Source organism: Cololabis saira, chromosome 11, assembly GCF_033807715.1.
Source record: "Cololabis saira isolate AMF1-May2022 chromosome 11, fColSai1.1, whole genome shotgun sequence".
NCBI lineage: Eukaryota > Metazoa > Chordata > Actinopteri > Beloniformes > Belonidae > Cololabis > Cololabis saira.
The window spans coordinates 28,424,577-28,452,392 of NC_084597.1; the positions used below are offsets into that span (position 1 = coordinate 28,424,577).

General features: G+C 38.7%; 1 protein-coding gene across 3 annotated transcripts in view; it reads right to left on the reverse strand.

The window, feature by feature from the left end:
- strbp (spermatid perinuclear RNA binding protein) overlaps nt 1-27,816 on the reverse strand; it is a 120,258-nt gene that overhangs the window by 76,120 nt on the left and 16,322 nt on the right. For all 3 annotated transcript variants that reach the window (XM_061734292.1, XM_061734293.1, XM_061734294.1), the window contains one exon: nt 6,218-6,310. The gene's annotated coding sequence lies outside the window, so the exon portion shown is untranslated. The remainder of the gene's footprint in view (nt 1-6,217; nt 6,311-27,816) is intronic.

Below are 27,816 nucleotides of genomic sequence, written 5' to 3' on the forward strand. Positions count from 1 at the left end.
GGATGAAGTGCTGATTTGCAACATTTTCCAATTCATACAAAAACAAACACTACAGAGTCACAGGAAAAGGATTGGTCATTAATGATTCAAATGATTTATTATAAAAACTGGCAAATGAAAACTTCCATTTTATCTTCCAGATTCTGCCCTGCCCGAGGAGCAGAGATTAAACTTTTAGAAATGAAAGGAAATTACTTGTCATATTTTCATAAATTTTGAATCTAAACATTTTATTTTTTCAAAGGAAAGGGTTTAATTGTAATACAAGCCACACCCAATCAAGCAACATAATGTCTTTTTGAATTCAGTGACATTACTACTGTTAAATCTGTTTGGATTCTGAATATCTCTGAATGCTAGACCAGGATAGATTTAAGGATATTCTGAATTAAGACACATTCTATAGATATAAATTGTCCAAAATTAATAAAGTATGGCAATAGTACTTTACTGACAAAGCAGATACCAGTAAACAACCAAAAATGTACAGTGAAAAGGCTTAGGCGTGTGAGAGATTTGCCCCTTAAACTTATGTGCGGGGCACTTGCTAAACTGATACTGTTGACGATGATGATGATGATGATGTCAGTGATTACCTTTGAAAGTGAGATGATATAACCAGTACTCGAGTTGTAAAAAAAAATCAGGGGGGATGGTGGATTTTATCATATGGGGACAGATAATTTGTGCTCATTACAAATAATATAATATATTACAAATAATAGCACTGACCAAAACACCTGCAGGAATGGCATAGCAGCAGTTAAATGCAGCCTTCTGTAAGCTTTAAATATCCACTGGGCTTACATCAAATACATCAAAACACAAAAATAAAAAAACAGTTTTCTGAACTTATCAATATGTCTCTGTCCTTCACAGGATAAGTAAAATGGTTCACTGCAAAAACTCAAAATAAGAATATTTGTCCTATTTCTAGTTAAAATGTCTCATTTTAGTAAAAAATCTTATTACACTTAAAACAAGACTCATCACTGGAAAAAACAACAATTTTCACCTGTTTCAAGTAGATTTTCTCTTGAAATAAGTAGAGAAATCTGCCAGGGGAACAATATTTTTTTTTGCTTGTAATGAGAAGATAAATCTTGTCCCACTGGCAGATTTTCCTACTTATTTCAAGTGAAAATTTACTTGAAACAGGTGAAAATTGTCAAATAAGTTATTTTTCTGGTGTTATTTTTCTGGTGATGACTCTAAATGTTGAAATAGCAGTAAAAACACATTCATTGATGAAATGACATAAGGGATGGAAAGGGGGGATGGCAGTTTTACAGGGGGGATGATTTTTACTGTTTTTATTTCAGGGGGGATGCCATCCCCCCTCATCCCCCTTCAACTCGAGTACTGGATATAACTGACAGCATTCTTTAACACAGTAATATTTTGTCCAAGGCTGTAACATCCTTTAAAATGATTCTTCCTTTTTCTACCTTTTTAAAAAATCAGTCTTGAAAGGCCTCTTTTGTATCATAATTTGATAGCCAAGGTTCTAAAAACCATGAGCAAGGTTACAAACAAACAAGGAATCAAGCAAGAAACTTTAGATGAGAAAGTATGAATGAGAAAGATAGAATTTCATCAAACAGTGTCTCTAAGGGAGAAGTGAAGCCTCTTTCAAAGTGTATATGATTCAAATCTGAGTGAAAAGAACCAACATGAGTCAAACACTGCACATCCTCTGCTTTTAGATTCTAACGCTCATGCATGGGGAAAGCATTGGATTGCAACAATGCCTGAGAGAAAGGAGGGAAAGAGAGTGTGAAAGAGATTCATCCTCAACTTTTCTCTGTGGGACTGATCACCATGGTTACAGAGGCATCTTTAGCTGAATGCAGGGTAAAAATTGAGAAAGACAGATACAAACATGCACAAGATAAAGAGAGGACGTGGCGATAATGGGATTCTGTCATGGTATACTGTAGTATGGTAACATATGTAAAAAACATCTACAGTACATTTATTAAGAAGACAATGGATTCAAAAGTACTTACAGTACTATAAAGAAGCCAATCTGAATATGGGACCAGCGTCAATGAATATACAGTATATATACTCAGTGGAGCGTTGAGGATGCAATTACAAAAAAACGTCTGCCATTTATAACAGTACAGTTAGCTAACAACAAGATACTTGATATTCATCAGAAAACATGCAGGGTGGCAGGAAGAAGCAGTGACCCAATACACGTTCAAATGGAAAACAGAAACCAAAGAGAACAAACAGCATCAAGAGACTATAACATCTCATCTTGCAACCAGACAATCAGAATCCATCTATATTTCAGGAGCTATGGAAAACTCTAACAATGGGCTATCCAAATCTAAGATTAGTGGAAGGGACCTTTAATGAGGAGCAGGGCAAGCCAGCATCATGTTCCCTTGCCTAACTACAGTTTCACCTTAGGGCAATTTGTTCAAATTTGGTAACAAACCTTGAGGAAGAGTAATTGTATTTGTGCAATAAAACCAATCTCGGGCTTCTCAGTGCTATATATTACGGGATCAGACATTTAAATTCCTTATTTGGAAAACAGCTTGGCAGGTGTCTATTTGTCTAAACGGGGACTCTCAACAAGGAAGACAATTGTCTTAGATTTTCCCTGCAATAGCTTTGTCAATATTCACATCAAGTGTAACCAATATTACAGGATGAATTATTCATGGGGAAGAAAAGGAAAAAGACTTGTAAAGGCTGCTGGTGCTTGACAGTATTGTCATGGATCTACCCAAACATGTGTGTGTCTGTGTGTGTGTCTGTGGGGGTTGAGTGAGTGTCACCGAGAGAGTGTGTATAAGAAGAGTGATGCGCTCTACTGCGCTAACCAGCAAAGTCACTGCTTTCTCAAGGACACTGCGGCTAAGGGGCCAAGAAAGAGAGACGGAACGACGAACGGGAAGAGAAAGAAAAAGGAAGAAAGGAAGAAGCACAAACATTAGATAGACAGCCAAGTTAGAGAAACAAACTGAGAGAAAAGCAGTGGTAGATATGGAAAGAGTGATGAAAGAGAAGGAGTTAAAATTTATAAGAGGGATAGAAGACAGGGTGGAGATGGGGACCCATTTAGGGCTGCAACGATTCGTCGACGTTGTCGACAAAAATCGATAATCAAAATTGTCGACAATGAATTCCATTGTTGACAATTGTCGCCAGACGTGTTTTTCCAATGGAGTGAGGCGTCTCACTTCAATACAATCTCTGTCGAGTCGCGCATGCACACAGCGTCTGAGCGCAGCTGCGGGTAATAAAACTTTGATAAAAAATAAAATAAAAAGTTTGGGAGCATTTTAGCCTCGATACGGTGAATAAAAATATGACTTGCAAGGTTTGCAAAGCCGACGTTGCTTTTCACGGGAGCACGTCGGTAATGCATTTGAAGAGAAAACACGTCGGAGTGCTGAACGAAAGGGACTCGCCTTGGTAAGACATTAAGCTTATTTTGGCTTTAAAAGAAAGCTTTAACGTTATGCCTGACAAAGTATTAAATTAAGTCAGATATTTGGAGAAACTGCGTTTAGTGTCTGTGGCGCATCTTGGAAGAGAGACGCAGGAGACCGCAGTCGGTCAGCAGCATTCTCTCCCTCCAAATAATGGCCAAGGGATTCATTTGTTAAATTAATTCGTTTCATTCTAAACTTTGTTTATTTTATGTTATTTATTATTATTTGAGCCACTCACAGCTACTCTCGTTGCTATAACCTCAATCACATAATTGATGCAGCGCGAAAGGCGAAAAAAGGCTTGTGCGCTGATGACAATGATGGATTTGCATCTAACTTTCAGTCAGGTGCCAATGAACTGTCAATTATCCATCAAACTCCACAATTATCATGTTAACATTAAATCAGATAGATTTGTCTGGACTTTTCTCTTGCGGGACGGGAGAAGACACTAAAACAATGCATCTCTATTGTGCAGCATGCGGGCATGAATTCTCAGAGTTTTGCAGGAGGGGCGGGAGTGTAACACACACGTTGGAGGCGGTAATGGTCAGAAATGCAGCGGGAGCAGGATGAAGAAAACAGTCCCGCTATAGCAGGGCTCTGGTGCCATCTTTCTTGTGTTTATTATCATTTGCCACATAATTAATGCAACCTCTTACTAAATTTTTTAAAAAATTACTAATTATCCGGTTAGTCGACTAATCGTTTCAATAGTCGGTGACTAATCGACTATTAAAATAGTCGTTAGTTGCAGCCCTATTGTCTTCACTTCACTTTGTTTGTGATCAGTAATGTGAGCGGATATTAAAATTAGTTTTTCTGAATATAAAACTGAAACCATTTCTTTCATGAAAACCATAAAAGTATATGAAGTAACCAGAAGTGTTGACTTGCTCAAACTTGCTCATCACAACAAACATGCAGCACAGAACTTTGTATACCGATGATTGACAATACCAAGTAATGCACTGTTCTTCACTTCCATAAACACATTAATATCATCATTATTATTTTAAACAAACTTCACATCTGACAGGTCAGATTCAATCACATTTATGGCGCTTTAACCTTGTGATTCCCTGATCCCTTCATAAACCTAGCACTGAAAAACTAGAGACAAACAGCCCAACACAACTTCCCACTGAGCAAAAGCAAACATAGTATAGTCATGTTACATGCAGTGTAGCATAGGGAAGTGGGGCATATTTCTTTGCTTGGTTCAGTCTCATTGGTGATGCACTCAAACCTCCACAGCAATCAATTATTTACACAAACACAAACGCAGACCCCAAAACATCCCACTGAGACGAAAAGTGGGGGAGAGTGAGTTACATAAAAGCTATTTAAAATACATAAAAGTTCACCAAATCAGAGTGGGCTCTGCAACCACATGGACTGAAACCCCTGACCAAAATGTGGCTAACCAAAAAACACTGCTCCTGTCGAACCATAATAGTGACAAGGGCATGAATTTATGATGAAGCATTTGTTTGTGTCAGATGACACAAGTAATATTTAGAAACAGAAAGGAAGGGGTGAAACAAGATGAGCAGATACTACTTGTCGAGGAGATGTATGCATTGCTATGTACTGTAAACATAAACTACAGTTTATATTCTTGTGTGAAATACAGCCGCTGCTTCACTAAACTACAGGATAATGTGTCAGTGTCACATTTTCCTTCACCCTGGTGCGAAAACAACTTAATGTTGCGCAACTTTAGCAGGGGAAGAAAGTAGTGTTTGATTTTTTAATGAAGCATAACTGCCCATTTAGGATGCTGATTTGTGCAAAAGTGTTTTTGTTACAGATAGTTAGTTACAAAATAGATTCTCTTCACTGTAATCTCACAAATCTCAAAGAGCTGCATGATACAGTAATATAACCTAAACCTCCTGAGTCAAAATCCTGTGTTAAAGGTTCTCACTTCCTTCTGTGTTCTTAGAAGGCATTTTGTGCTTTTGTGCTCTGCCAACAAACATTACATGTACAAGTAAAAAAAAAAATGTAAAATTGTAAAGGTGTAGCAAAATGGTGCAAAATAGCAATAACTTAGTGGCATTAAAGAAAATGACAAACTTGCATTAATTTAGGATGATAACAGACAGATAGGGTGAATGATGCAATAATGCACGCATGTAAGCAAATAGATACAGTCTTGGGCTCAGCAGAGGTGTGAATCAAACTCTTTGCAATAGCGCTTCTTTTGCTTTCTGGCTAATTAGGTATCACTGTAAATTATAACAAACTACAATCCAAGTCATTACAATAAAGCGGTTTTACCCTTTATGGTGCAGAGGGAGACATAACTCAAGATGCACTTTACACTCCATATGCACAGAGTATGTTTACATGAACAGCAATATTGCAGTATTTACCTGATTAAGAAATTATTCTGAAAGGGACACTACCATAAGAGGAGCAAATTATGAATATATTACTCCTAATAAGTTTAAGCAATGATTGAATTAAGCCATTGACATCAGGAACATTTTTTGTTTTGAAGAATATGGGTATAATTCAAGTCCTAGATGGGTGCAACTATTGCAACAACAGTTAGAAAAGTATGCTCTGTAGCATGTAAATGGGGATATGAATGCAATAAAACTTATTTAAACACCATAACCTGAATACTTTGTATACTGAACATTTTGTATATTAATCTCATTGTTTTGGAAAGAGATGAATATTGAAAATGTTGCTGTCCATGTAAACGTAGCCTCAAACACAAGAATGATTTCCCAAATGAATTTACTCACCTTCCTCTGTCCTCTTATCAGCCTAATAATCTTAAAAGTCTTTCTGTCTGTCTGGAGTCACTGTGTTGGAGCAGGCAGGTTTCCTTTGTACACCTGAGAAAGCAGACAAGGTCAAAGGTCAACTAAATTCAGTGTGACAGCCTTTACAGATCGTGTATGGCTGGAGTTAATACAATAATGAAGAAAAACAGGATGGGCAAAGACAGAAAGATTTGTATTAGACCACATACAGCATTTATTTGCAAAAAGAGTCCAAATATGAAATACCAAATACCCCAATAGGAGCTTTGGCAAGTGCATATTTAAACTACGCAATACATCATATTACTTTGCCCTCTGGCTTTACTTTTCCTTCCCTCCAGTCTACATCAAAACAAAAGGCAACAGATAACTGCTGATAGAAAATGGGGAGAGGGACAAGAGAATAAGAGCGTGGAAAAAAAGATGAAATATTTGAGGGAGAAATGGATTAAAAAAACAACAATTGACTAAAAAATATAACCCAAACCAAGGTAAAATTTAAGTTATTTGTGGAACGCAGGAAAGCAGACATTTTCACTGGGCGCAAAATTGAAACCCAGCCTCCAAAGGGAAAACTGGGCCTCCTTTTTATTTGAATGTGTGTTGATGTAATGAAATAACTCCATTTTCAAAATTGCTTTTCACTCAAAGAGTTCAGAAAAAAAAATGGGCTGAATTGGGTTCCACCGTTTCGTAAAATTTATGGAAATATTCAATCGTGTGGTAATCTGAGACATGTTTGACTTTGAGAAAAGCTGCCTGTGAGCTCATCTGAAAATACTCCTCCAACATAAGTTACTTTCCAAGTTTGTATCATGCACTGCTGGCCCATCTTTTGTCTACTGTATAATCCCAGTATGGCATTTGGAAGAAAAAGGCTTACTTCAATTTATTGTGATAAAAGTCTGCTTTATGCCCATATTGCACTAAGCACCTGCAACTTTTTAACTTTGTAAGCTGATCTTTCTACAGTGAAGTGGTCTGACTATTCAACTTTAGTTTACTACATGCCAAATCTCCTCTTATCTCCATTAAAACCTTTTTTTCCCTTTCTTTTTTTTCCCACAAAGTCATGGCTGTTCCTGATTCCCAATAAAACACTTGCTCTAGTCTCCATGCTTTAATTGTGATACAAACTTGCACTGAAAGTTTGTATTAACATTTTAATCCGTGCTCACGGCCTAATGGTCAGTATTGTCTTTTGCAAAAGCAAACCATGATGCATATGCAGCGGTAGTACACTTCTCTACATTTACAGATTTCAGTCAAAGTCACTCACACATTAAGGATAATCACATTATTTACCCTAACTTTCAAAAGTAAATAACAAATTGTGTGACGGATGGAAATTAGGCTTTCCAGAGCAAAAGTGTGTGAAAATAGGACATTACTGGCACTGAATACTGGGAACTGCATGCTGTCTTGCTACACACTGTTTAACCGTGAGTCCCATTTAATCGATGAACCAGCTAGAGTCATTTAATAACCTTGCTTGGGTTTCATTCTAACTATTGTAAATCTATGAGACCAATAAAGATTACCGGACTACTGGGAAACATCAGACTATCTCTGATTGGTTTTTATGTGTGGAGTCAAGAGATGTCTTAACTCAATGAAAACAGGAGAAGTCCTGCAGATCATTTGCCAATCAGTGTACTTCAGTCGAGAAATCACAACCCACTGAGGCACCATGTAATTACATGGTGCCTGTGTGACAGAGATGATCCTGACCAGCCAGTGACAATAAACCGAGGATGGCACACCCTCCAAAAACCTAACAGGAAAGCTTACAGTCAAGAAAATCAAACCAAAGCAAATGTAAGTTTTCTGTTTTGTTCAGAAGAGTCGTCAAACCCCATCTAAAAGGGCATAGTTGATGTGGGTGTTGGTTGGTGAGGTGAATGTCTTGGTCCTACAAGTCAAACCGGTTCAAAGTGCATTCACATTGCACACTGTAACTGGTAAATACAGAAACAAAAAGCAAATTCGTCTTCATTCATGCATGTGACAGATTTTTACTACAAGTGATGGTGAGGGTGGAGCATCTTGGAGGAAACAAAAAACAAATAAACAATCAAGGCTCATCGTGTCACAATATGGTCAAAGAATGATCTCAAATTAATGACTTAAGAACCCAAGACATGATCTCAAGATTGCTATAAAAAAAAAATTACAAAAAGGACAGGGATCCCTTTTCTACAGCATTATTTAACTTGGTTTTCCCTTCAAACTCATTTAAAAATGTAGGTGTCAAAGTGGGATGCAATTAAGTGTAAACAATGACAGTTCCAGGTGGTACAGAAACCTGAATCAGTAAACAAAAAGCAACCAGCTAAAGCAAAGCTCGTTAGTCACAGATTGTCAGATTCAGTTATTACCGAGTGTAGAGAAATGTAGTTAAACACACATATTTGGACACATTACACAATAGATACATCCACACAGAGCTGTAGATGCACCACAACGGATATCTAGCCAGATCAGGATTGTTCATTCTGAGCCTCTGAATTCATGGGATGCATTTTTTAGTGTTTAAACCAATATAGTTTGTAGCTTTTAACGTTGGCGTTCTCATATGTGCAGGTGCCCTCATCATGGCTAAATCACCAGATAAAAAAGTCGATTTCATAAGTATGAGCGCTCTCAGCGCAATCGTTGTTGATGCATCATTAGACAGTAAATAATTCAGCTCTGTTGTGCTGCAGAAATTATTTACATACTCATTGGTGAAGCTCAACTGTAATGATGTATTTGGCTTACTCTGCTAAATATGTAAATTGTGTTGGCTGATTTACCTGATTTTTAAAAAACCTAAAAATGTCTTGTCCGAAAAAAAGAATTAGCAAATTAAATTGTAAATCCAAGGACAAAATTAACTTTTTTTAAGATGTTTGCTCATTTTCACTTTAAATTGCTGTCATAGCGTTTGAGCTCAAACTTCGGCCAATAAGATCAATCAGAACGGTTACCGCCCCCAACTGACAAAAACACCCACTAAACACAGAGAGTGAGCAGAATTTTCAGGTGAGAGCGTACAGATGGATGGAGGAGGCACGTTTTACTGCTCGCTGTGCTGCGTTCATGGGCCCACGTGTAACTATAAACCTCCCCGATAAGAGCCATGTGCTCTCTTGATTAATAAATGCGCTGTTGTAATTGATGGATACCCTTGTAATTGATGTACCGTATACACTCCTCAAGGTATTTGGTAGAGATTTGACGCCATACTACCATTGGTCAATAAAGAGGAAGGAGCAGGATCGGGCCAAAATTAAGACCATTGCTCAAGTGGCGGTGACACTCTGGGATAGACATATATCCCCCCTATGGGTATGTATAAGCGTATGTATAATGCTGCTCTCATGCCTTTTTGTTTAAAAAATCAGCCCTTACTGAAGACGAGCTGGACCAATAAGGGCAGCTCTTCTCATTTGCATAATGAGGGAGAATTGCACAAGGTAAAGTAAAAGGGGCTTTTTTTTACTTTACCTTTTTACATAAGCTAAAGTAAAAATGGGTTTTTACTTTACCTTATGCAGAAATGCATAAGGTAAAGTAAAAAGAAGAGACAAGGAAATGTAAAAATGCAGGTACAAGAAAAAGGAAAAAACATAATACAAATATTTTTTGCCAACGATGCATGCAGGAAAAGGAAAAACAAGAAATATATATTTCTGCTTTTATTTTTAATTATGTCAGATTTGGTCCTCCATATCAGGTTGCATTTATTGAACTTAACATAAAAATGTTGAAATACCGATAGTAAATTTAATTGTGTACAAAATACATTTCCAGACCAAGTAATAATCAATCAGGTCAACATAATAGATGCTGGTGTCCAGCTCAAATGACCCCCTAAATGTTTCTGGCCAAAAACGCTGGTGCGGCTCCAACATTATTTGATAATCACTTGAGTCCTAGTGAGGTGCACATCCCATTCACAACACAAGATTATGTGGGAAAATCATTGTTGAAATAAGTGGTATCAGAATATACATTGTAGCTTTTCTCCTTACTGGTGGTTACCTGTTTCATGATTTAAGAAGTTAAGAGTCCAAACAATGAATCAGGGTTATTTATTATCCCTATTTTTAACCCTTCTGAATGGAATACTGAACACCAGTGGGCTTTTAGTTGATGGTTTGTGTTATCTGGTCTACGTTTATACTTAAAAGTTAAGAAACTATAATCTTGTGCATTAATGGGTATATACAGTAATTCCACTTCTTCTGGACTTTGTTTGGGCATATACCTTCGTCCACTAATTTAAGGCATTTTCTTTCTTTTTATGTCTGTAACCTGGGTAACAAAGTTTGGATGTTAAGAGGAGTTTCAAGAAAATGGGAGTTTTTTCATATCTAATGATTTAAAAACACCTGTCTTAATTTCTAACTTAAATACAATAAAATATGTATTCTTATACTGTCAATGAAATCTAAAGTTGCAAGTCTGAAATTTACAAAAACTAGAAACTGGAAGAAAAAATTAAATGCAAATAGTGCACCTCTGGTCCATCATAAGGTCATCAGCAAGTGTTACTTACTCAATGTAAGATTTTTAACAGAATAATATATTAAATAATAGTTAATGACAATGAAGTAAATTGATTTTCTGCAGCTTTGACCCTGAAATGTAGATGGAGGAAAACTAGTCTTTAGATTAATATATTAGACCATTTCACTTAATTCTAGATATGTTTCACTGTTCAATTTGTAAAATGAAATCCAAAAGACAATCTCATTTTTATATTCATGCACTTTCATAATAATTATGATGTGTATCCCTAACCTCTTTTAGCTTAAGAATATTACATGTAATCATAATCTTTATAATCTCTGTTTTAAATCATTTTCATTATAGTGATGCTCTCGCATGCACACATTCAGTTTGAATTATTTCTAAAATATAAACAAGTTTCCTGAATAAATTACAGTCTTCCATCATGTAACCAGTGCATTTATTTTTTGGGAGTTTGTGCATATCCAAATCCAAATTAAATTAAAGCTGCAAGCAGCGATGAAGGGGCCCTCGCACCCTTGTGCACGTTCAGGCGTGCTGCAGTGGAAGCGCTTGTATGACTTCCATGTAGATGTCTTCAGGCCTGGACATTTAGCTGATGACACCACCTACGACTCTCTATGTCAAACCATTCAAAAGTGTCATGGTTTCCCAGTGTAGTTTTTTAGTTTTACTCACTCCCCTGTTTTTCCAGATCCTGCCACCCTAATCAGCCAGAGATCCACTCATTCCCTTCACCTGTGCTTCCCCACCCAGCTCCACACCTGGTTTCCCTCATCAGCAGTTCCCCTCATATACCGGCCCATTTCCACCTTCTTGTTTGCCAGATTGTCGTGTGCTTTTGCCCCGCTTTCCAGCCTTCCTGTTTTCTGTCCTGTTCCTGCCTGCCTGCCTGTAACCCTGCAACCCTGCATGACTCCCGGTTTTTGATTTTTGCCTGTCCCCTTGGACTTGTTTGCCTGATCTGCCTGTCTGCCCGGTTTTGACCCCTGCCTGCCTTGGACCCGAATAAAGCCTCTTGGACTCTGATTCTGCCTGGTGTTGTGCATGTGGGTTCTCTGTCCTGTCTGAGCCGTGACACAAAAGTTATGGCAGAAAATCGGAACTATCACATATCGACCAATCAGAAGAAGGGGCGGGGCTAATTTGCACCAATCAAGGTCAAGTACTCAATACCGAGTCAGATGACACCACCCATGACTCTTTATATCACACCATTCAAAGGTTATGGCAGAAAGTAGGAACTATCAAATATGGACCAACCAGATGAAGTGGGGGCGCGCTTTTTGGCATCTATCGTCGCCACGGTAACGCTTTTGACTGAGAAAAGTAATGCACATTTTGATGTATAACACACCTGGGTGCACGTTACAGTTCGGGCCGTATTAACTGCCGAAGGAATGGCATAAATTTCGCCAAAATTACACGATTAATTCAAAATGGCCGACTTCCTGTTCGGTTTGGGCCATGGCGCCTAGAGACTTTTCTTTAAGTTGCGACATGATACAGGTGTGTACTGATTTTCGTGCATGTACGTCAAACCGTATTGTGGGGCTTGAGGCACAAAGTTTTCTAGGGGGCGCTGTTGAGCCATTAGGCCACGCCCATTAATGCAAACCATGAAATATCAAAAAAAAAGGCCCTCCTTTCATCGGAAGAAAGAAAGAAAAATTCCTACAGATACAATAGGGCCTTCGCACTGTAAGTGCTCGGGCCCTAATTACCAAATACTTTCTTTAAAAATTGAAGATTTACACTAATGCATAGCAGAGAGCTGTGGAATTGGTTCTGTTTCTGTTTGAGACGGAATGGCCCATTTCCACCGCTTTATAATTCAAATCCAGAAACAACTCAAAAGTGAAAACAAACTGGAGACAATATGCACAGGAGAACAGGAAAAAAACTAAGGATCTCTACCTGCAACAAGAAGCAGAAAATAGCAATGCTAAAGTATGATAGTGTGAGGAACAATGCTGCTGCAAGCTGTGAACCAATGTAAAACATGAGCATGAGCATCTAGGTTAAGAGGTATCAAAGAAGTGGAGACAAAGTGAAAACTGCAAGGGACTTTCTACAATTAACCTGCTCTTCTGCATTGCTGTGGATCAGGAAGTTTTTCTCTTCCTACTTCCTTCAATTACTAAAGCAATAAACTTAAACAGGTGCAGCCACTGTGGGGAAGGTGGTGGATTTACTGACTGCATTAAATATAGTTTGAATCAAGTATCAGGTCGAACTGTGATATTTAAAATCTAACAGCGCTTAACAAGAGCGTCCACTATCTCTCACACACAGAGTTGTACAATTATTATCATTTAAACTTTGCAATTTACACCAGTTCTGCTTGACTGTGTTGTTGCAATACTGTATTGTTATACTGTATTGTTAGGGTAATTACAATATGTGCATGTGCAACACTTGCGTCGCGGTGTTAGCTACATTTTATGTTGCACTATGACACAGACCAGTAGCTCTGACTGATCACACTTCCCATTACTAATTTACAACATAGGTTTTATTTGATGAAAAACTAACAACTCAGCTTTCTCAATGTGCATGCACAGTGAAATTACCAAGAAACAAGAAACAGGTGCTCCAAATGAATATCTGGTTGCAAAGTGCAACAAACCAAACGGTAAGATTGAGTCAATTTATTCACAGAAGCTCTCATAGAAGCTCTCATTTCTCTCAAAACCTGCCGCTGATGTTGAGAGAGGACTTGATTGAGCTCATCCTCTTCCATACACACCCTTGGTTACGTTACGTTTCTCCTCTTAATGTTATTACGTGCCCTGTTTGGCTTCACTGCTGCTGAGCTGCTGAGAGGGGACCATTTTCAGAACACCACTTTGGAGGAGCGGTAATGACAGTTGTTCAGTAAGAGGCACCGAGGGGCTTGATCTCAGGTGTTTGTTGCTTACATACTAATCTTATGGCATTAAAATTCAAGTAGAAAAAATGGTTGAATGCAGATATAACCTGCAGAATTACATCCACCATTCTAAAATACAGCTAAGAACTCTTCCCAAATAAAACAGCTTAAACAAACCACAATTTACATTTTAGCCTTAATCCTCACCATAAAACAACATTAAGCTTAATTTACCCCCCAACACACAAACACATGAACCACCCCCATCACAATTCTCAGAGGGCCCCTGTGTCTAATTAGAGGTGCAATTCATTCTGTTTAGAATGGAAGACATGTAGTGCTTTTTCAGCACTATTGATCAAAGGATTTATCTGCTCTTTGTTTTGCAAAGAGAAAGAAGTAAAAATAGATGATGGCATCTAGACTGGACAAAACTGAGGAGAGGGACCTTTTTGGTTTGTTAAAAGTTTCCTAAGGGTACATGAAATTCTTAGTTCTTTTCACCTTCAAGCAAACAATGTGTTATGTGTTGTGTGACCCTGAGCCATGGCTTTAAAAGTAGCTTTCTGAATCACACACACATGCACGCACACACGCACGCACGCACGCATATATATACTGTCTATATATATACATATACATATATATGTATATATATATATATATTTATATATATATATACATATATATATATATATATATATATATATATATATTAGCCCGAGGTGGGCTAATGGCTAGGCTAATGGCTAACCCGTGGGGGACACCGATTCCATCTATTCTCCTGTCGAACGTCTGCTCCCTGGAAAATAAAATGGACTACCCACAGTACATCTGGATCTAACCACAAAAAGGGGGTTGAGATAATGCTGTGCTATTATTCTCACGGAGACATGGCTAACTTCGTCCGTACCCGATGCTGCTGTTAGCCTAGCGGGACTAACAGCATTCCGGCTCGACAGAGACACTGTACTGACCGGCAAAACCCGAGGTGGCGGTGTGTGCATTTACACAAACGACAACTGGTGTAATAATGATACTGTGGTCTTCAGCCACTGCTCTGCTGACTTAGAGTTTCTGACTGTAAAATGCAGGCCATTTTACTTGCCCAGAGAGTTCTCTACGGTTAGCATCACAGCTGTTTACATCCCCCCCAGTGCCAATACTAAGGAGGCACTGCAGACTCTCTCACCGTTCCATCAGTGACTTGCAAAGTAACCACCCGGAGGGCGTTGTTATTGTTGCTGGAGACTTCAACCAGGCCAACATGAGAACTGTCCTCCCTCATTTCCATCAATATGTGGTGACCAGGTGGCTCTGTGAACAGCTACAGCCAACCTTAACCGTGCGATAAGGCAAGCTAAGCGTGCCTATGGACAGAAAATCCAGGGCTTCTTCCAGGACCACACCAACACTCGGAACATGTGGGAAGGCATCCGGGTCATCACAAACTACAAGCCTTCACAGGTGTCTTGTAGAGATGACATGGACTTCTTAAACAAACTAAATAACCACTTTGGCAGGTTTGAGGAACTGAACACAACAACAACAATGAAATCTGAGCCCCAGCCAGGAGAACAGCCACTGTCCTTCCAAACTGCTGATGTCCGCAGAACCCTGAAAAAGATCAACACACGGAAAGCAGCCGGGCCGGATGAGATACCTGGGCGCCTACTCAGGGAATGCACGGACCAGCTGGCCCTGGTTCTGACGGACATATACAACACCTCCCTAAATCAGGTCACAGTTCCATCATGTCTCAAGACTACCACCATCACACCAGTGCCCAAAAAATCCACAATAACCTGCATAAATGACTATCGCCCCATAGCACCCCGATCATGATGAAGTGTTTTGAGAAGCTCATAAAGCAACACATGGTCTCAAAACTACCCCCTGGCTTTGACCCACTACAGTTCGCCTATCGCCCGAACCGCTCCACAGAGGACGCTATCTCCTCTGCACTCCATCTGAGCCTTCAACACCTGGAGGAGAGGAACACAGCTGTACGGATGCTGTTTGTTGATTACAGTTCAGCTTTTAACACAATAATCCCCCAGCATCTAGCAGATAAACTGGCAGCCCTTGGTTTCAGCACCACACTATGCAACTGGATATTGGACTTTCTTTCTGAAAGGCCCCAGTTTGTTCGGGTGGGGAAGAACACCTCCTCAGTCATCACCCTGAGCACCAGCTCACCTCAGGGCTGCATCCTGAGCCCGCTGCTCTTCACTCTCATGACCCATGACTGTGTCGCCAGATCCACCACCAACCACATCATAAAATACATGGATGACACGACAGTGGTGGGCCTCATCTGCAACGACGACGAGTGGGCCTATAGAGAGGAAGTGGAGCGACTGGTGAACTGGGGCAGCAGTAATAACCTTCTCCTGAATGTCGACAAAACCAAAGAACTCATTGTCGACTTCAGAAAGAAGCAGCCCAAACACACTCCCAGTGCACATCACCAACTCCCTAACCTGGACAGAAAACACAGGATCTCTGGTGAAGAGAGCACAGCAGCGCATGCACTTCCTACGCAGGATGAAGAGATCCCCCCTCCCCCCTCCCATCCTTACCACCTTCTACAGGAGCACAATCGAGTCCATCATGACGAACTGTATCTCTGTGTGGTGCGGCAGCTACGCGGCAGCTGCACAGCAGCGGACTGGAAATGCCTCCAGAGAGTGGTTAGGATGGCAGAGAAGATCATCGGGACCTCTCTGCTCTCCATCCTGGACATCGGAAACATGCTCTGTCTGACGAGAGCCAACAGCATCATCAGAGACTCCACACATCCACACCATGGACTGTTCACACTGCTCAACTCTGGCAGGATGTTCTGCAGTGTGAGATGCAGAACAGCCAGATTCTGCAACAGCTTCATCCCCCAGGCCATAAGACTGTTGAACTGTAAATGAAAGGATTCCACACCCACACACACACACACATACAAAATGGAAAAGTACACAAACTGCTGCTAATGAAAGCTGCATATTCTGCTTATTTTCATATTTTTTAAGCACTTAAGCACCTTTTAAGTTAAGTTAAAATGTAGTTTTAGTTTGTTACATGTGTCCTGAAAATGACAAATAAAAACTTGTATCGTATATATATATATATATATATATATATATATATATATATATATATATATATATATATATATATATATATATATATATATAAATAATCTGTTTTCAAATGCAAGTTTGTAATGAAAAATATTTGTCAAATACTCCAGGAAAGTAACCAATCAATAGTTTACAGCAAACCGCATGCCGCAGATGAAGCCTCAGCACGCCTCTGATCAGACATCATAGTACAGTAACAATCTCCAGTTGGCTCCTGGTTTCACTGGTGGAAATATGTTCTTCCACATCAGTTCATCTATGCGTTTTTCAGGTAAAATTCCTGGAGTGGAAGCATAGCTAAATGTATTCTACCACCTCCTGCAACTAGTTTAATTTTGTGGACATCAGAGTTTTTTAATCATTATAAGGGAATTTCTATGAAAGCTAGTCGCTTAAAATATTGCTTACGAATGATCTTACATTTATTACTGCACATGTGTTTAAATGAGAACACGCATCCACAACATCTTTGACACTAATGCCGCATATGCGTTAGTGTTTGGCGGCTCCTTTGGACAAAAGCGGTAATGCTTTACCAGAAAGAACACTACATTTCCCATGAGCACCAGCGCGTACTGCCGGAAAGATCCTGTCCCCGTCGCGTGCAATTGTTTTGAGAGAAGACGGGACGCACTTTCCAAACTACTTTTCTGTTTCACCAAGTGAACAGACGGAACGCAAAAAAAAAGATGTTAAACTGCTGGAAAGGAACTGGAATTTACCGGGATACCTTATATGGAGAAAATAAAGATTATTAACGGTTTGGATCCATATTAAATCCCTACTAAAGAGTGGAGCTCCTCGTCGGAGCTCCACTCTTTAGTAAGGATTTACTGTGGCAGTTCTGCACAACCAACGTCTTAAGGCTGAATTATGCTTCTGCGTCAAAATGGCGCCGTGCCTACGGCGTGTGGTTTGGATCGACGCAGACGACACGCCGTCACCTGCGCCGTCTCTGACGTGCACCTCCCGAAAATTGTAACTACGCGTCGAGGAGACGCAGACCACACGCAGACCGAGAGGGCTGTGATTGGTTCGTTTGAAAGCGAAGCATTTCCGGTTTCCGGTTTGAATCAGTAGTGAACTTCCAGGGCTCTTTTCTTCGTTTATATGTGATTTTTTTTGTTTTTGTTTTTTGCACAATAGTTGTCCTTATCTCTTTGATTTACTGTGACCGGAAAAAGTCGGATAAACCATTCAGAAAAAGATTGCTAACTAGTGGCCGCGGGGGGTACTGCACCGCGACCAAACGGAGAGACGGAGAAGTCAGAAGGGTTCAGCAAGGCGTCGCGGCTGCGGCGTGTGCTCTGCGTTGGTGTGACGCAGAAGCATATTTCAGCCTTTAGGCTACCTTGTTTAGGAGTGTTTGGCAGCTGCTTTGGTAGATGTTTGACTCGCCATGTGTTTCAATAAATTTGTATAATAGTACAACATACAGTACATGTTTTGTATTACTCTTACTTTTTTCTTTTTTGACTGCTATATTATGCGGAAGAGGCTCCGAGGCATGAGCAATATTTTTTTTTCCTCGTGAGATTATTTTTTTCCTCCGCAGCTACAAATCAAATAGTTAATATTTTTTCCTCAACAAAATTAATCGCACCGCAGAGAGCTGGCCAGCAACTGCGTTTAGCTCGAGAAGTGGGGAATAAAACCCGTATGAATGATGCGACCCCGCTCTGTGTGAGTGTTTGTTTGTGGTTTACTGTGGAAGGTTATGTTTGGTCGTCTTACAGCCGCGATCCAAGCGAGCCGACGACTCTTTCACTCTTTTACTCTGTTATCTCAGATACTTGGTCTTCGTGGTTCTGCCTCCGAGCAGGAAAGCGGTGAAAAGTTAAACCATTAGCGATCTTTTCCCCACGTCTGTTATGTGTGGAGCTGCTGCAGCCACAACACAGCAACGGGTTACCATGGTTGCAGAATAACGGAAAGTAACGATTACAAGTACCGGTGGGCTAAGACAAAACGAAGAGGGAGCACGTCTGTACACGCTCTGGTTTTGTTCTACTGCACCTTTTTCCTGTCACGTTTTTTAGAGGGACTTCGTCATAAATTAGTCCAACATACTTACTGACAAAATAAAAAAATACTTTATAACCTGTGAATAACTGAATGCCCATTCCTTATATTTTGCAGATCAGCCCTGCACAATTTTACAGTTCTCAGGAAAAATACTAGAACCCAAGACGAATCCCCTGTATGTGAAAACATTCTAATTTTGATTCTTATTGAACGTAGAACTCTACATTTACATTTGTATCATAACAATTCTGTCTCTTGTTTTATCCCCATAAATCCACATCGGTCGGACATCCCTCCTCGTCTTTCATCTCACGCCAGCGAGTGAACACCGGGCCAATGTTTATTCTTGTCCGAGCATTTTTTTATTTTTTTTTGTCCGGGCATTTAGCTTGTTACTCTCCCGCTTTCTTTTTTTCGCCTCCTCTGATAAAACTTTTATTTTCTTCGTTTTTTTCGCTGCTTCGGCCATGATACCAGCTTCCACGCCCCCGCCAATTTTCGTCTCGACTACGAATCGGGAAGGAGGGGGAAGTGATGTATGCCGTAAAGCAGTCAAAGCCGTAAAAAATTGTAGTTTTTTAGTGTGGCAGGGTTCCTACCATGCTCCTCAAGGTTACATAGTGCCAGTGAAGGCGATACAAACCCCCTCAGACCATGACAGAGGTTCATTAAACCTGTTGTAAGTTGATGTACCATCACAATGACTCTGGAAATATTATATTAAGGTGGAAAAGTTACATAGTGCTGCTTTAACACACAAAAGAAAATAGAAATGAAAACATTTATTCCTGACTAGATTCAAGTCAGATGACTGATTTTAACAATCCCTGATAGCTTATTAAAAAAAGAACTGAACACTAAATGAGCAGAATTCAAGTTAAAACATTATTCCCTCTCTCATGACGTGATGTGGTACAAAAACAGTATTTATAGGTAACTACAGTAAATACAAAAAATGAGCAGTATAAAAGGAACAGAGCTATTCATCTTTACCTCTCCTGCGAGTTTGTTTTTTATTATTTAATTAGCCACACGTGTTTGAAACCAACAAGGTTTATTAGCAACTGTAATTAGCCGTGGAAAAACAAAATCTATTAACACCTGATATCAGCCTGACAGATAACTCTAACAGATCAGGAAAAAAAGCAGGCTGACAGGAGGGGGAACAAGGAGGGAGGTCTGGACTCTCACCATGTCTCTCACCCACACTTGTATCAATACCCACAACAGACACTAAATGAGAAAGACTGAGTAGCACTTGCCCTAGGCCACATACAGCAGCACTCAGCAAATCTAAGCCTTACCCAATCGTGTCCTTTCTTTCTGGGTTGCCATAGCTACAGCCTGTCTCCTTGCCTGTACTTTGGGAAGGGTGAGACTTAACCGCTGTGTCACCGTGTAAGTGTAAGCGTGTGCCATGTGGTAATCCCACCAGATAGGGTCTTAACACTTCCCATCTATCAACTTTACAGTCCCACTCCGATTGGAGATCTCAGATGGAAAAGAGTGAGAGCAGAGAGGTGAGCTATGCTGAGACAGGGCCATCTGTTACAGAATATTGGCAGTCTTGTGACCTTACACATGTCATCCCATTCGGTACTCACCCCACATATTCACCCCGCAACAACAACCTGACTTCTATTTTAGGGGTAGAGTAAGAATAACACAACCATTTTTTAACACTTAAAAAAAAAACAATAATAATACTTAATACGAATCTTTAAATTTAGTTAAGCTAATTTGTTATAACAAAAACCGCCTTGCTCAAATGTATATCCCATCCCCACACACAAAAAAATGGGTACTATTAATCTTTTTCTTTATTTTGTCTGCTAATAGAATTATAGCATCTCCCTGAGTGTGTGTTCACAACTATATACATTCATAATTCCCCTCATAATAAAATGTGATAATCTACCTTGATAAGTAGTTTATCACATAATTATAGTTGGTAAGACTTTAGACCATTTTTAGCATCATGAAACTAACAGTCAGAGAAGGCAATTAAAGTAGTTAGTGTGTCTGTTGGTGATAGTTAGATAAAGAGTTAGACAACCCCACAGGTTGCATGCACCCAACACTGCTTCTGAGTTCACATTAGCAAAGTCAGAATGGAGGTGTGTGTGAACTTGGTGCATGTGTGTGATCCACACACCAGATGCCACCTTGCAGATTTGTGTTTGTGTGTGTTTACTATCAGGATGGTAAAGTTGATATAAACACTTAAGGATGGACATATCACTAAAACTCCCACCATCTGCCCGCCAGCAGACAAACATAAACTTCTCTTACTCTGCTATTTCTTTATCTCCCCTGCATCGGCCCACTTTTCTCTCTGTTCTAGCTCTCTGCAGAGCTGCCATCCATCATCATTAAGAGGCCGATAGATGACCTGCCCGCACACTCTCTCTCTGCTCTGAGGAGGGGAAGGCAAAGTAAGCGGCAAGTTTAGCATCCAACTATAAATGAAAATGTATAGTTGTATTAGGGCTGGGCGATATGGACCAAAAGTCCTATCTCGATATTTTATAGCTGAATGGCGATACTCGATATATATCTCGATATTTTTTCTGTGCCATAATTGGGGTTTCCCCCAAAGCATTATAGCATAGCATCTCTGTTAGCATCTCTGTTAGCTTCATTTTTTTCTGAGGCAAACCCTTAAGAAAACAGTGAGTTTTAATACAAAGCCTCGTGCCAAATGTCACACAGGTTCCTTTATTAACAGAGGTCTGCACAATATCAAAATGTATAAAACAAATGAAATAAAAATAAACTGCCTGCATATATAGAATAAAAATGCTTCTTGAATAAAATAAAACAAATATCCCTTTCCTGCATAACAATTAAATTAAAATACACTGTGCAATTAATACAATGTAGACAGTAACAGTCAGACTTTTCAACTGAGGTTGATAGTTGTGCAAATAACAAAACATTTGTGCAAATCTCAAATAAAACATTCAAGTCAATTTGTCACAAAATAAGCTATATCAAAATCATTAAAAAAAAAAATTAAAACAATTTTTTTTTTTTTTTTAAATCGATATAAACGATATTGTCTCGTACCATATCGCGTTTGAAAATATATCGATATATATTAAAATCTCGATATATCGCCCAGCCCTAAGTTGTATAGATATTAATTATAAGCAACCAGCATTATTTACTGTTCATCTATATAGTATGTGTATCTCTTGCTGTCCAACATGTCACAATAAAAAAAAGAAATCAATATCAGAGATCTTAAAAGAATATTTCTACATCTGTCACAATTTTATTTCAGATATGTTTTAGACTATCTGAACCATCTTTCATTGGTTTAGTCAGCCTCTTATGACCATACTGAACGACCCAGGCTGTATCCCATGCCAAACACAGCAGGGAGTTGACTGATCATCCCATCCCTTAAGGAGGAGAAAGGACCAAAGCCAATGAAGACAAATAAAAAAGGGGGAAGGTAGAACAGGAGGATGCAAAAAGAAGGTATGGGAGTACCTAAGATGGAGGAGGAGCAGAAGCATATGGATGTGGGGAGGACGATCAGAGGACAAAGTATTGTCTCCTGGTAATATGTAAAAATAACTCTGCTGCTGCTTGCTGCTTGATGGAGCTAACTAGGTCAGAGAATTCCCACAGAAAGAGACAAGAGGGGGAGAGAGAGGTATGACATTGATTTAGCCTGTGCTATGAGTCTGAGGCAAAAGTCAGTCTCTCTTCACCTCAGGCTGTTCAGGATGAGGTGCGTCTCTGTGCACTTCCGCATATTTGTACATCAATCTATCCATCTCTCTGATACACCATTCTTCTTACCGCACCCTCACACATCTTTCCATCTTTCCTTTTTCCCCCACCTCTCATTTTTCTGTTTACACCCACTTCATTTCCCTCCACCACTAATAAACATGTCCTTTATCACATACACTTGTAGTCTTCTCTCACATTCTGCCCCTTAGTTCATCTGTTGCAATTAATCCTACTCCCACGCTCCCTTTCTCCTTTATTATGTCTCTTTTCTCTCTTTGTACAGTAATGCAAAAACCTACTACATGGATAATAAAAAAAACTTACTGTATCTCCTAAAGGATTCTATTAGCTATATGCCATCTAATTACTTAGGAGTTAAGCAAAGCGACACATACTGAATCAGTAATAATGAAGTGAAACAAGGTGAAATTGAATGATATCCTTGGGGGAATAAGTAGAATGAACTAACTTATTACATTAAAGCATGGATTATTACATTAAATCACACCTGGATCCTATTCTGTCGCATAATTCTTATAGTGGTCCTTATTTGTGCGAACTTGACAACCCAGGAAAAAAATAAAATAAAACAATGTAATGTAACACACCAAAGCCCAAGTTAGGCAAGAACAGCGCAGAAGAAAGCATATATTATCACTTTTGCTTTGTCTTTGCAGGACAGGCAAATACATGTGCTTCACATGAGAGTCACATGAGTAAGAACATCACTTACAACATTTACTGGTTTTTCTCTAATTGTTTATCCACCAAATGGAGGAAAACATTTCTAAGGGTTATCGATTATTTGTCGACATAACAAGACAAAGCCAACTACTTGAGCTGCTTTTAAAAAATGTTGCTATTTGAGATTAACTGTGAATCAAAGAGATGGAGTGGATTTTCATAGTTTCTCTTTCGTGGTTTCTGCAGTCTCGTGCAGAAATGATCTATGGTATACCTGTGTTTCAGGATTTTTACTGTTGCCCCAGCCAACTCCACAGCAATAAGATTAACTCATAAACCACACAAGATATGCTGGTCAGCAATTTTGAGCTATAATTAAATCTTTACTGATGAAGAATGCAGTGAGCATATCAACTATTTTGCTGAGCCCCTGCTACACATAGAAGCTACCGCAAAATTACTCTATGTGTTAATAGAAGTCATGTATCTATAATACAAATTAATGGAAATTATTTTTTTTGCTCAAATGACCAAATCTGAAAAGGGCTATGCAAATGATGTCTTGTTAAAGGTCACAGTAATGCACAATAATTCAACTTTCACCACTTTCAACATTCATTGGACCGCAATGTTTCTGTAAATTTCCATGCTACCTTTTTAAATGTATAGTATTCATTATGAATCCACACATATGACACCAATATTTAGCATGTGTCTGGATAGATTCACATTAGGCCAGTGCTTAAAATCATTAAGACGTGACAGCCTGAATGGATTAACCTGCAGTGTCCAAAATGAGCAAGGTTGATCTTGGCTCACTAACTAGAGGCAACAGAAATAGCCTGAGCTGACCGCGGCATATGAAGAGGACTGCAGCAGATCTTCAGGATTCTACGTGTTTGCGTGTAACCCATCTGCTGTATTAGTGCTTGTTTAAGAGAACAGCTCAATGCTTTTGCATGCTGGAGTGGTCATGTGATACTTCCATGGGTGGTGCAGGGTGTTGGCTCATCTATATTTATAAGGAGAAGAACAGCAGGTAAATGTGGCTGACACACAGTATATCTTAATGAGGCCTTGGTGCAGTGCGGTCTTTTGAAACAACAGGCCAAACAGTAAATGTTATCAATACAAATAAACACAAAGCATTAAGTCATGGCAGATCATGTCATATCAGGAAACACTCCAGTACTGTTCTGCAACAGAAGATCTTTGACACTAATAAAATTATAGATGGTCACTGAGACAGCACTATGACTTCTGTTTGTTTTAGTGTACGTGAGGAAAAAAAATGACTTCCCCGTGTAAACAATTTTAATGAACTTCATAACTATAAATAAAATATACACTGCATATTATTGGTTTGGCTTCAGTCATATTAAAAATAAATAAAGGTACTTGCAATTACAAAAATAATTTTGATAGAAATGTGATTAGATATGTATATCAGGACAACAAATATTATTTATAGAGGTGTTTCCTCATGGTTAATCAGCATTAAAAATGTGTCTGATAATTGTAATTACTCCTTGGCATTCCAACTTGTGCACAATATAAGGAAACCGCTCATACTCTGCAAAAACCACATCTTAGGCCCTGGTAGGTTCAGCAAATTCTGCAGTAAAAGCCTATTTTTCACAACTTTGCAAAAAAGTACATTGGTGAGACTGGAGCCAAGACAGCAACTGCAACCAAAGCCTCATAATTACCAACACTGCTGCATCCATAAGCATCTCTTTGTTTCATTTCAGTACCTGCAATATCTGCGTAATCTTTTTGTTTCATTTCAGTCCCTGCATAACTACTAGTTGGTTGCAATCTAAAACAAGTCGCTAAGCTGCTACTGTATGTTTCTCAAGAAAACAAAACTGTCCATTGTTTAGAATTCAGTATTGAAAAAGTTTAAAGTCCACGAGTATAAAGCAATAAAGTCACTGGATGACTAACCTTGAGGGTAGTAAAGTGAAAATCCCCATTCTTCACTGAAACTTCTCTGTGAGAAATTATGTTTCTAAAAAGAATATGCATATAGTCATGTTTTACAGATAAAGGAGTACTGAATATCTTGTGTATTCAGTACTCGTGTATATCTGTAAAACATGACTATCCACATACAAAACATTCACAAGTTTGTTGTCTGACTAGATCTAAACATGGTTGGATAATGCTTTTATGTTATGTACAACCAATATGAAGCAGTGCTGATATGACCATAAAGTTGACGGAAAGCATTAGATTACACCAGAGGCAGTGCAGTTAACTTTATGAGAAAGCAGAACCAATTCAGCTTAGATTTACGATAGCGTTGATCTTTGAACGTTGCACTGAGAAAAGTGCATCTAAGTACTGTTATTTTAGACACCACGTGGTGGATGCATTACACTTTGCATAGTTTCATTATTAAAACTGTATGTATTCTACACAAATGCAGACATGTAGGTATTATTCGTCAGATGCATTTATCGATGCGTACACATTTATCTCAATCATCATAGAATTGTATGTGTCGTGATTTACATTTTCATTTTTATTCATGGATGAATGTGGACAGTCCCCTACTTTCGTATTTGCATATACAAAAGTCATCAGTACAACAACAGGAGAACTGAAAGTAGGAAAGAAGAAGCAACAATGTGACACTAAAACACTCATCAGTGTAGTAGAGAAGAGGAAATTAGCTGTATTTAGTGTCAGTTCTGGAAACAACAAATGAACAGCAAGTAGAAAAGTAGCAGATTAGAAAAGAAAAAGATATGAAAGCATCATTGCTCTAGAAGGATGACCTTCTTTAGCTAAAAACTATGAAGCTTTTTTATTGGGTCATAGCAACTTAGTAGTGAGTTGATCAGAAGAGAGATGCATATGGACAGATGGAGCATGACACATTTTTTAAACAGATCTTGGAAGTCTAAAGTGCTAGGTAAACCATCCATCATCTGATGCTAGAAAATGTGAAAAATCTTCAAACACTCTTTTTTTTCTTAAAAAGGGATTAGTATGGTTTTCCAACATCCTCATTCTAGCATCAAACTGTTACACTGAACTGCAATTATTCATAGCACCTACAATTATTCATTGATTTTCTATACCTGCAGTCCTTTTCAGGGTTACGGGGCACTTACACAAGAGACAGGCAAAACAGACAACCATGTGCAATTAAATCTGTGGTCAATTCAGAATAATCAGTTATTCAAGCATACATATTTTTTTACTGAGGGAAGAAGCTGCATTACCTAGATTGTAAAAAAAATAAATAAATACATAAAAATAAATTAGATACAAATTAAAATCATCCGTTTCATGTGACAATGTCTCCTTTGTTTCATATAATCCAAAAATAAAACAAGATAAATTAACAAATGAATTGATAACACGTGAAGTCTTTCTGTATCCATCTGACTGAACATGCCATCTATCCTGGGTCAATAAATGACGTGTATAGAAATGTTTCTCATTTCTAAAAGTCAACAGTGTAATCTGTGTTTCCAAATGTGAACTTATTTCCTGTTTATTGTTAACCAAGACTAAATTTCCTGCTCTCTTTCCTCTTCTCCTAATGAAAAATGTTGTTTGAATGTCAGTGCTGTTTGGATCATTTTCTCTATGGATGAATTTACACAAACTTGTGTGCAATTAGAAATTAGACCTCGCTAACATGTAATACGTTTTTAAACGTGTACAAAACCAAATCTGAAATTACGATCAAAATTGCAAAAATAAGAAAACAACTATTGTCTCTGAATTTCAATCACTGCAATGTGGTCAAAACATATATTTACATTCAAAAGTGATTTCTTCATAAAAAAGGTGTCGCTGAACATGACTGAGATAACAAAAAGGTAGGGAACTAATCCACAGCAGTCATGGATTCAGGCTAGGGCTGGGCGATATGACCTCAAATCAATATCACAATAAATAGGGCAGTTTTACCTCGATAACGATAAATCTACAATAACCCTTAACCATTTTAAGATTGCCTGGTCACTAACTTAAGACAGCTGCTCTGAGCTAAGAGCGCTCAGTAGCGTACCGTGACTCGTTTGTAAGATGGGCTGTTGCAGTTACTGTGCGGTGAAGTTAATTTCTCAGCATAAGAAATGCCATGTGTGGCGTGAGTAGGGGTGGGTATTGGGAAGGACCTCACGATACGATACGCATCACGATACTTGAGCCATGATACGATACACATTGCGATATCCCGATAATTATATTCTACATAGTTCACCGACAAATTTAAAAATGCAATTACACATCTTAAAATCCAAGTTGTATATATGTACATCAGATGATAGTGATGGATCTTAAAATCCGAGTTGCACGTTCATCAGATTATAGTGACAATTCATGGGACAAACTGAGTCAAAACAATGTTTTATTATAACTATACAAGCTAAAGTTACAACATATTTGTATATGTTTTTCATATTATTTACATCATATGAAATTAACATTAAATTTAGTATGAGGTTGCTTTAATTATGTGTTATATAAAAAATAAATTATAAAATGAAATAAAACGTGAAATAAAACCGGAGCTCAGTGCAGGGCCCTCCCAGGGTTGGTAGAGAGTGGCAATGCCCAGGACTGTCACTTAG